The sequence below is a fragment of the Lynx rufus genome, unplaced genomic scaffold (assembly GCF_022079265.1).
Source record: "Lynx rufus isolate CCGP_SWC_20201006 ecotype Redwood Valley unplaced genomic scaffold, mLynRuf1.p SCAF_2, whole genome shotgun sequence".
Taxonomy (NCBI): Eukaryota; Metazoa; Chordata; class Mammalia; order Carnivora; family Felidae; genus Lynx; species Lynx rufus.
The window spans coordinates 22,229,579-22,240,067 of NW_025814834.1; the positions used below are offsets into that span (position 1 = coordinate 22,229,579).

The 10,489-nt window shown below is 39.9% G+C and overlaps 1 pseudogene; it reads left to right on the forward strand.

Moving 5' to 3' along the window:
* Positions 1-232: 232 nt before the first annotated feature.
* On the forward strand, positions 233-605 carry LOC124516295 (60S ribosomal protein L35a-like; annotated as a pseudogene).
* Positions 606-10,489: the final 9,884 nt, after the last annotated feature.

The window sequence follows — 10,489 nt, forward strand, 5'->3', positions numbered from 1 at the left end:
TGTTCAGAGATACTGAGTAAGACTTCAGGGGTTTACATTGCCGACATCAATCACCATCTATTCACTGTCCACGGTTTCCTACTTGTTTAATTTGTATCGTATAAGTTGTCATCTAAGGATTAATATCGTCTTAACTGAGACCGTGTATTCCAACTTACAAGAGTTCTAACCAGAGTGAGTGTGCGGTTATGTTGAAAACTGTGCTTCAGCTCCTCGGGCCGGCTTGGAACCTGTGGAGGCCTGCTGGGAACAGGACTCCTGAAATGACAAATATGTCTGGAAGGCTGTGGTCCAAAGCCATTTTTGGTGGCTATAAGCGAGGTCTCCGGAACCAGAGGGAGCACACAGCTCTTCTGAACATTGAAGCTGTTTATGCTTGAGATGAAACTGAATTCTATCTAGGCAAGAGATGTGCTTATGTGTACAAAGCAAAGAGTAACACAGTGACTCCTGGTGGCAAGCCAAATAAAATTGGAGAGATCTGGGGAAAAGTAACTTGTGCTCATGGAAACAGTGGCATGGTTCGTGCCATATTCCGAAGCAACCTTCCTGCTGAAGCCACTGGCCACAGAATCCGTGTGATGATGCGCCCCTCAATGATTTAAACTAACAGAAAAGTAAATAAATAAAGGTGTAGATTTGTTCTCTTGTAAAAAAAAAACAAAAAAACAAAAAACAACAACTATGTTTCACTCACCCAACTGGTGAATTTGGTATAAAGACTGCATTTGTCTCATTACATCCCAAAATATCAGGAAATACCTTTAATGATAAGATGTACATACGTAGGGGCATTATGACATATCTTAGGCCTCAAGAGACATATTCTATTTCTGGAAGTTTATTGGGAAAGTATTGTTAAATTAATTAAGCAGGGAGTCCATTAGACTGAGTGGCTCTGATGCCAGGATTGTCTACGTAAGCAAACCGAAATATAAGCCTATAAATGCCTTGAGGTTATGAAATGAAAACATTAAGAATAACCAGTCACAAGCAGCCAACTAGTCTTTGAGTTTTAGCCCATCAAATAGTTCCCTTTCTTTGCTTCCACACCTTCTTATATGAGTCTTCTTGGTTCCTGGTGGTGGAGGGCTCCAACCACTTCCAGCCTGGCACTGCTTGGTTGGAAGGAATCGCTCTTTGCTCAAACTCTTGAAATTTTAATATGCCTCAGTTTCCCTTTTTAAAAAGTTGGTTTATTTATTTATAGTGTTTATTTTTGAGAGTATTTATTTATTTATTTATTTATTTTTGAGAGAGAGAGGCAGAGTGCGAGTGGGGGAGGGAGGGAGACACAGAATCCAAAACAGGGTCCAGGCTCTGAGCTGTCAGCACAGAACCCAATGTGGGGCTTGTACTTAGGAAGGGTGAAATCATGACCTAGGCTGAAGTTGGATGCTTACCTGACTGAGCCACCCAGGTGCCCCAAAGTTTCTTTATTTTGAGAAACACACACACAGAGAGAGAGAGAGAGAGAGAGAGACAGAGAGATTATGTGTGTGAGCCGAGGAGGAACAGAGAGAGAGGGAAAGAGAATCCCAGTTTTCACACGAGGCTCCATCTCACGAACCATGAGATCATGACCTGAGCCGAAATCAAGAGTTGGCTGCTTAACCAACTGAGCCAACTGGGCACCCCTGCCTCAGTTTACCTTTAAAAAAAATTTTTTTTTAATTTTTTACATTTATTTAGTTTTGAGACATAGAGCACTAGTGAGGGAGGGGCAGAGAGAGAGAGAGGGAATCCAAAGCAGGCTCCAGGCTCTGAGCTGTCAGCACAGAGCCCAACGCGGGGCTCCAACCCACAAATCATGAGATCATGACCTGAGCCAAAGTTGGACACTCAACCAACTGAGTCAACCAGGCACCCCTCAGTTTATCTTTTAATGGTATGATGGAATAGAAAGCCATTGCCTACTAGTAAGCTTCACAAAGTTTTGAATAATGTTTCTCACTCTAGTAGCTTTTAAAATAGAAGCTTGGGGCACCGAGGTAGCTCAGTTGGTTACACACCCGACTTCAGCTCAGGTCATGATCTCACAGTTCATGAGTTCAAGCCCCACATCTGGCTCTGTGCTGACAGCTCAGAGCCTGGAGCCTGCTTCTGATTCTGTCTCTCCCTCTCTCTCTGCCCCCCCCCACCTTGTGCTCTGTCTCTCTTTCTCTCAAAAATAAATAAAAACACTTTAAAAATAAAAAAATAATAATAAAATAGTAGCTTAACTGGGGCATCTGGGTGGCTCAGTCAGTTAAGCATCTGACTTTGGCTCAGGTCATGATCTCAGGATCTCATAGTTTGTGAGTTCAAGCCCCACATAGGGCTTTCTGCTGTTAACACAGAGCCTGCTTCAGATCCTGTCTCCTTCTCTCTTTGCCCCTCCCCTGCTCACACTCTCTCTCAAAAATAAATAAACATTAAAATAGTAGCTTGAAAAAAAATGTTTCAGAGTCTGATGTTGACTTAAACACATACAAAGATAAGGAGGAGAGGAGAATAAACCTACCCTCCTCAGGTTAACAGCTCCTATAAATTTAAATAAATATACAGATAGAAATTAACAAAATTTTGGGGCACCTGGGTGGCTCAGTTGGTGAAGCATCTGACTCTTGATTTTGGTTCAGGTCATGATTTCATGGTTTGTGAGATCAAGCCCCATGTAGGGCTCTGCACTGACAGCATGGAGCCTGCTTGGGATTCTCTCTTTCCCTCTCTCTCTGCCCCTCCCCCACTGGCACACACGTGTACTCTCTCGCTCTCTCTCCCTCTCTCTCTCTCAAAATAAATAAACTTTAATGAAAAAGAAAATGAACAAAATTTCAAGTTAAATATAAATCAGTATAAAACTAATTTAAATTATAACATCAACTTAATGTGATTTGTGCTACTATTTTGGTAAAACTAAATAATGAAAAGATTTCAAAGATATGGTCTCAGTCAGATTTTATATTTATGTATACATTTTTTTAAATTTTTTTAATGTTTATTTATTTTTGAGAGAGAGAGAGAGGTTGCGTGCAAGTGGGGGAGGAGCAGAGGAGGAGACACAGAATCTGAAGCAGGCTCCAGGCTCTGAGCTGCCAGCGCAGAGCCAGATGCGGGGCTCGAACCCACAATCCGTGAGATCATGATGTCTGGTGCTTAACTGACTGAGCCACCCAGGCGCTCCTATGTATACATTTTTTTTGACCTCAGTAATACTAATACAAGCATGCCAATTCACATTAGTATTAATAATTTCAAGAAATTACTTGTTAGTTGAAGATAATCAGATGTCATACTTAACCACAATTTGGCCAGGAACAATGCCTAATTGTCAATTTGTTGAATTTTACATTAAATTGGTATGTGAATCTAGTTATTGATGAGGAAAAGAAAAAAAAATCTTTAGTGTGTATCTCCTGTTTACTACATTCAGAAATGGAATATGCACACACACCTTGATGCTAGTTTCTTACTGCCCAATTCGTGGCACACTTGGTGACATAAAACAACTCCTACTTACTCTCTTACAGTCAGTTCTTGGAGTCAAGAGTCCAAAATCAGTTTTGCTGGGCTGAAAGAAAGGTGTTGGCAGGGCCACGCTCCCTCAGGAGGCTCTAGGGGAGAATCTATGTCCTTGCCTTTTCCAGTTTCTAGAGATGCATTTCTTGGCTCATGGCCCCTTCCCCCATCTTCATGGTTGGCAATGTTACATTTTCAAATCTCTCTTTGCTTCATCATGTACCATCTTTTCATCTGCCTCCCTCTCAGGACACTTGTGACTGCATTTAGGTAATCCAGATAATCTCCCGGTCTCAAAATCCTTACTTTAATCACATCTGCAGTGTCTCTTTTGCTCTGTAGAGCAACTTTCACGGGTGCCAGGGATGTGGACCTGCCTGTCTTTGGGGGCCAGTATTTAGCCTACCACAATCTCCTCACAACCCAAGTATGGTGGGACTGATTGCTGGGCAAAGGCTTTTCTTGAGTTCAGTATGTTGTGGGATCACTCGATATTCCCAACACTGTTCTCAAGTTCCATTACTGAGAAGCTGGTATTTACTTTAGTTGGCCTTTGCTCGGTACATAAAATGCGAATGCAGTATAGACACAAGCATGGAATAGCATGATGGCATTCAGATATTAGATGGCCATTCCAGTGATCCGTGCAGGTGTCATGTATCAGTTTATTGTTTCAGACAATCACATTTTCCAGCACACAGTATCTTTCTGGTCTACTTGTCCATCTTCATGGTGATTCAGCTCTTTCCAGCTTGAGTGTTGACTTCCCCCAAGGAAAGGATCCAATTGGTCAACGCTGAAGCTTCTTACGGGTCATCTCCTTTGGACAGAGCTTTCATGGCAGGTTCCCCAGCCCTTGTCAGTCAGTTATGGGAGAAGCATCTACAGGTCCAGGGATGCATAAGGCACTTCCTACAGAAGCTCCTCTCAAAAAGAGGCTCTGGGCATGGTAGGCAGTTCCTCAAAGGGCACCCTAATTGCAAGTTTAACTGCATAATTTCTTTAGTAAAAGGAGAACAGATTCCAGGATTCTATGAACTATGGAATAATGACAGTAACTACATAGCTATAATTGAGGAGATATGGTACATTCAAGGGAGACTATTCAAACTCATTAAGTCATTTTCATTATCAGTCACAGCTGTACACAAAGCTAAAAGGATTGCTAAATGCTTAGGATAAAGGGGAATTTGAGAAACCTGCCCATGAGTTCTATCTTTACTGATTTCTTGCATGAGAAAAGGTTCTTCTGTTTGGAAGAAAGGGGGTGGAAATAAACGTAGAAGGAGTCAAAGTGAGAGAATCACATATGCAAGACCAAGCAGCAATTTGTCTGCCTTAAGCAGACAAGTTAAGTTGCAGCAAGCAGATGAGGGGATTCAATTGAAATTTAAATTTATGAGTATTGTGACTTCGCTTGTGAGTGGGAGCCCTATTTAAAACTCTGGCAACCAGACTCACAATTCAGGGTTTTTCTACCATAATTTGATGTCTGTCATTTATATTGTCATGAGTTTGAAAGCTTCAGAGAGGTAAGATGACAGATGATGTTTGCAGTTTCCGCAGAGATTGTTTGGAGGAAAAATACAGCAGTTACCATAGTCCAACCTTTGTATAATCTTTTTTTTTCATGCACTTTTTGCAGAAATGTATAACTTTTAAAACCTCCTTGGGAAATTTTAAATCATTTGGTAATTTTTTTTTTTTAATTTTTTTTTCCAACGTTTTTATTTATTTTTGGGACAGAGAGAGACAGAGCATGAACAGGGGAGGGGCAGAGAGAGAGGGAGACACAGAATCGGAAACAGGCTCCAGGCTCCGAGCCATCAGCCCAGAGCCTGACGCGGGGCTCGAACTCCCGGACTGCGAGATCGTGACCTGGCTGAAGTCGGACGCTTAACCAACTGCGCCACCCAGGCGCCCCAAATCATTTGGTAATTTTTACATACTACTAAGTTCCTAGGAACTTACTAAATTTTGATTGTATGAACTAAAATTGCTATGTAACTGGATTTATTGAAAATTTTAATTCGGGGAGTCTGGGTGGCTCAGTCAGTTAAGTGTCCAGCTTTGGCTCAGGTCATGATCATACAGTTCCTGAGTTTGAGCCCTGTATCAGTCTCCATGCTGACAGTGCAGAGCCTGCTTGGGATTTTCTCTCTCCCTCTCTCTCTGCCCCTCCCCTTATCGTTCTCACCCTCTCTCTCAAAAATCAATAAACTTTAAAGAAAAGAAAAATTTACTTCAAAACAAGACTAACAATAATTGAGAATCATCTTAAGACAGCATTGTTGTTTATAGGATTTCCCTGACCCAACCTTACATGATGACACTTCTTTGTTACTCATTAATTGAAAAATGAGAGGAGTAATGTGTATGAGACATAGAGTTTTTTGTCTCTGCTGTAGACCAAGATCTAAAAAAATCTTATGGCCACTATCCTAGGGAAATTGGTTGGCCACTTCTCACAATTGCTACAGCATGTTTGCGGCCAACAGTAAGGGAAAAGTGAAGTCAACAAGTCTGTTTTCAGAACTGGCCCTTACTGTTTACAGCGATGGGAAGGTTCACAGAATTCTAAATAAAGAAATGATTAAAATGGATGTTTCAAAAGGAGCACAATATGGACCAAATTACTGGAATAGAAAAGCATTAAAGATGGTATAAAGGTGGTGCATCTCTATCTATAACTTTTCATTTACTGATTGCCTCTTGGACACTGACTTGGCTTCTAATACAACCAAAGGCAAAACAATACGGACAGCAAAGATGCTTCTTCAAAAAGCAAATCTTTTTTGCAAAGCCAAACAAATGAATTTTATGATACATTATGATGTTTCTCCCTCCCATACCAGTAGTAAAAATAGAGTGTGGAGATTTAAAAATAAGAATGGAATTTTGTCAAATTATTTATTATTAATGATTTTTTGAAAACCATTGAATAGACTTAAGTTTGATTTATATTATCATCTTAATTCATTGTGTTAACCTGATTTGAAAATTCAAATGAATCCAGAGAAACTTTATTTTTTTCCAGAGAAGCTTTCTACATGAATCAATACCTGCCTTTATATAGGAAATTTCTAGAAATACAAATTGGTAGAGATAGCTTCATTTCCTAGTAACAAGTCTCATACCAATGTTATATTTTTCTGACTGTGAATATGCATTGTATCATAAGATTATAATTACATTTCAAACTGTCATAATGTATAGCTATTTTCCTACATATACAAACAACAAAATTAGAGTCAAACCTAACAAACTGACTAAAAATTTTTACCAATTTAAAATGCCATAGTGAAAAGCAATTAAAGTAGAGAATCTTTCATTTTTTTTAAGTTTATTTATTTATTTTCGAGAGAGAGAGGTATCAAGAGAGAGTCAGAGAATCCCAAGCAGGCTCCATGGATAGCCCAGAGCCTGAAGCAGGGCTCGATCTCACCAACTGTGAGATCATGTCCTGAGCCAAAATCAAGAGTCAGCCATCTAACCAACAGAGTCACCCAGGAGCCCCTTTCATTATTTAAAAAAAAATTTTTTTCAATGTTTATTTATTTTTGGGAGAGAGACAGAGCATGAACGGGGGAGGGGCAGAGAGAGAGGGAGACACAGAATCAGAAACAGGCTCCAGGCTCTGAGCCGTCAGCCCAGAGCCTGACGCGGGGCTCGAACTCACGGACCGCGAGATCGTGACCTGGCTGAAGTCGGGCGCTTAACCGACTGCGCCACCCAGGCGCCCCCCCCTTTCATTATTAATAATAGCTCACCAGTCATACTTAGACAATGAGTAAGCAATTATTATTTTTGCTTTTTCTTTTAAGTTAATTTTTTTAAAGTAATCTCTGCACCTGTGGGCTCGAACTCTTGACCCCAAGATCAAGAGTCACAGGCTCTACTGACACAGCCAGTCAGGCACCCAGATTTTTTCTAAGTTAAATTTTAAGATGAACAGTTGTCTTGCTAAAGACTAGGCGTATATTTCCCAAATATATTATTATGGCTGAAGGATAACACAACAAGATTTCAGAAGGTGAAATAAAACACATTTCTCAATGGTTATATTTCCTTTGTACCAAAGTTTAGTCATCTATGGGATGTTTGGAAAGACAGGCCATTCTTTATTATTCAGAGGTCAGAAAGGTCTTTCGTCTGAGCTTTCATGATCAAATTCCTGCATTTATATTAGATCCTATAGGAAAGCAAAATACAAAATATTTGCAAACACGTAATACAAAACTGGCCATTTCTAAAATTAGTCCCCACTCAAATAATATAGAATCCTCGATGCCTAACATTAGCCTTTATTTATTTTTACTTTTTTAAATTAAAAACATTTTTAATTTATTTATATATGAGAGGGAGAGAGGAGAAAGAGAGAGAGAGGGAAAGGGAGAGGGGGAGGGGCAAAGAGAGAGGGAGACACAGAATCTGAAGCAGGCTCCAGGCTCTGAGCTGTCAGCACAGAGCCCAACGTGGGCCTCGACGAGCCAAAAATCATAATCTGAGCTGAAGTTGGACTATTAACCGACCGAGCCAACCAGGCACCTCTAACATTAGCCTTTATATTCCCCATGACTTAAAGCATCAGTATCTGGACAGTATGATGTAAAATGTAATGCAAAGCAAAGTGAAAATGCAAATATCCCCCAAGATTCGAACTTTCATGAAGTTGCAGAAAGTGAAGATGGAGAATTTCTAAAACAACAGGGAAATGCCAGTTAAACCATTCAACTACCAGAGGAGGCAACAACAGGGGGAGTGATGACAAAGTCAAAGCTTCAAAAGAGAATTCTTTGAACATTATACAATTTAGAGGGACCTGAGGGAAAATGTGGGTTGAAGATATCAGATCTTACTCTCGAAAACATTTGTTTGTAATGTTACACCCCAAAGCAATGAATTTTTGGCTCATTCTCTGTTCATTCTAAAGATCAATACACAATTACAAGTTGTAACCTAAATGTTGACTGTGATCATTTATTTTCACAATTTCTATTTCATTTTTCATGCTAAAGATCCATCGAATCTCTTTGACTTTCTCCTTTTCCTTCTCTTCTTCCTCTTCCTTCTCTCTCTCTCTCTCTCTCTCTCTCTCTTTTTCATTCTCCTTCTGGAGTATGTGTTATGAAAATTTGGCCTCCTGGGTTAAGAGGATCCACCTTCAGTGGATTTTTCCTCCTACCAAATAATGTCAGATCATGAGAACCTTTTGAGCAGAAACAAAAAGGAATAAGCTGGGTCATTTCAAGTCTCAGTAATCTGAAAAAGAATGTAATAGAGGTAATGATACTTGTTCTGGAATGTCATCATCTTTTGGGGGCAGATATGCTAATTCTGTGAACTTCCTAGGTCCTCAGGCCTTAACCTCTCAGTGCTGGAGGAGAGTCTTTAAAAAAATTTTTTTTAAGTTTATTTATTTATTTTGAGAGAGACAGAGACAGCATGAGCAGGGGAGGGGTAGAGAGAGAGGGGGAGAGAGAGAGAGAGAGGAAGAGAGAGGAAGAGAGAGAGAGAGAGAGAGAGAGAGAGAGAGAGAATCCCAAGCAGGCTCCACACTGTCTATACAGAGCCTGATGTGGGGCTTGAACTCACAAAACCGTGAGATCATGACCTGAGCCAAAACCGAGAACTGGATGCTTAACTGACTAAGCCACCCAGGCACCCCTGGAGGAGAAAGTCTTTTAAAAAGCAGAATGTGATCAATTATAATTTGCAGTCTTTTCCTCCCTATTTCCACCTTATTCACTTAGATTCCTAAATATAGGTGTTCCCTAAGGTGCCTATCCCTCTTTTCCTCAGTGCTTTCCCTTGAATGTTCTGGAAATTAGGGATCATGTTTTTAAATTGCTTTCTTTATTACCTAGTAAACAGGTATGTTTTCGAGATTTTTCCAAATACTTTTATGGCCCAAAAATAAATAATTTTTTTTTTCCACATGGAAATCAGGCTCTACCACATGGGACAGGTAAGATATGTAACATCTCAGGAGGTTGTTCTGGTATTACTGTTCTGCAGTGTTTTATTCTGGATTTGAAACTGGATCTCTTCCTATGTAATGTATTCTTTTTGTTAATTCCAACTATCAGATAATGCCATCACCAGAATAAAATTTCAGTTTCTTCCCTGCTTCAGTAATTGAAAAGGAAATATGACTGAACTGTCTTGCTCATTATGATTCAGCCAAGAACATCCATACCAGTGAGAAATAAGAAATATTGGTACTTTCCCTGCTGGTGCATTCTAATGAATCTCAGGTAATTATTTCTGGATCTTTGGGTCACCCCTAGTTCTAGAATAGGTGCACAATAGAAGTATTAGGTGTGTGTTATAGGTTGAGTTAGAATCTGAAGAGGCTATCCATATTTGCAATGATCTCGGCTCAGATCAAGATCTCACAGTTTGTGAGTTAGGACCCAGCTTCGGGCTCTGCATGGAAAGCTTGGGATTCAGTCTCTCCCTCTCTCTGCCCCTCCCCGACTAGTTTTCTCTCTCTCTCTCTCAAAATAAATGAACTTAAAAAATTAAATGTGAAATGGTTTTTCTTTGCAAGAACATGCTTTATACAAGATTTTATTATATTTCACTTAAATAGGTATTAGGTAAATTGTGGTTCATTGATTATTATAAATTTTATAAATTATTTCATGATATTCTTCATTTCATTTACACAGAGTATGAGTAATATATTATAGTAAGGAGCTGTTACCCCTCTAAAGTCATGTTGGGAAGCAATACAAAAAGGCTTACTATTCTATTTTTTAATTTTTATTATTGTTTTTTTAATCTTTATTTATGTTTGAGAGAGAGAGAGAGAGAGACACAGAGTGTGAGCAGGACAGGGGCAGAGAGAGAGGGAGACACAGAATCTGAAGGAGGCTCCAGGCTCTGAGCTGGCAGCACAGAGCCTGACATGGGGCTCAAACTCAGGACTTGTGAGATCATGACCTGAGCTGAAGTTGGATGCTCAACCGATTGAGCCACCCAG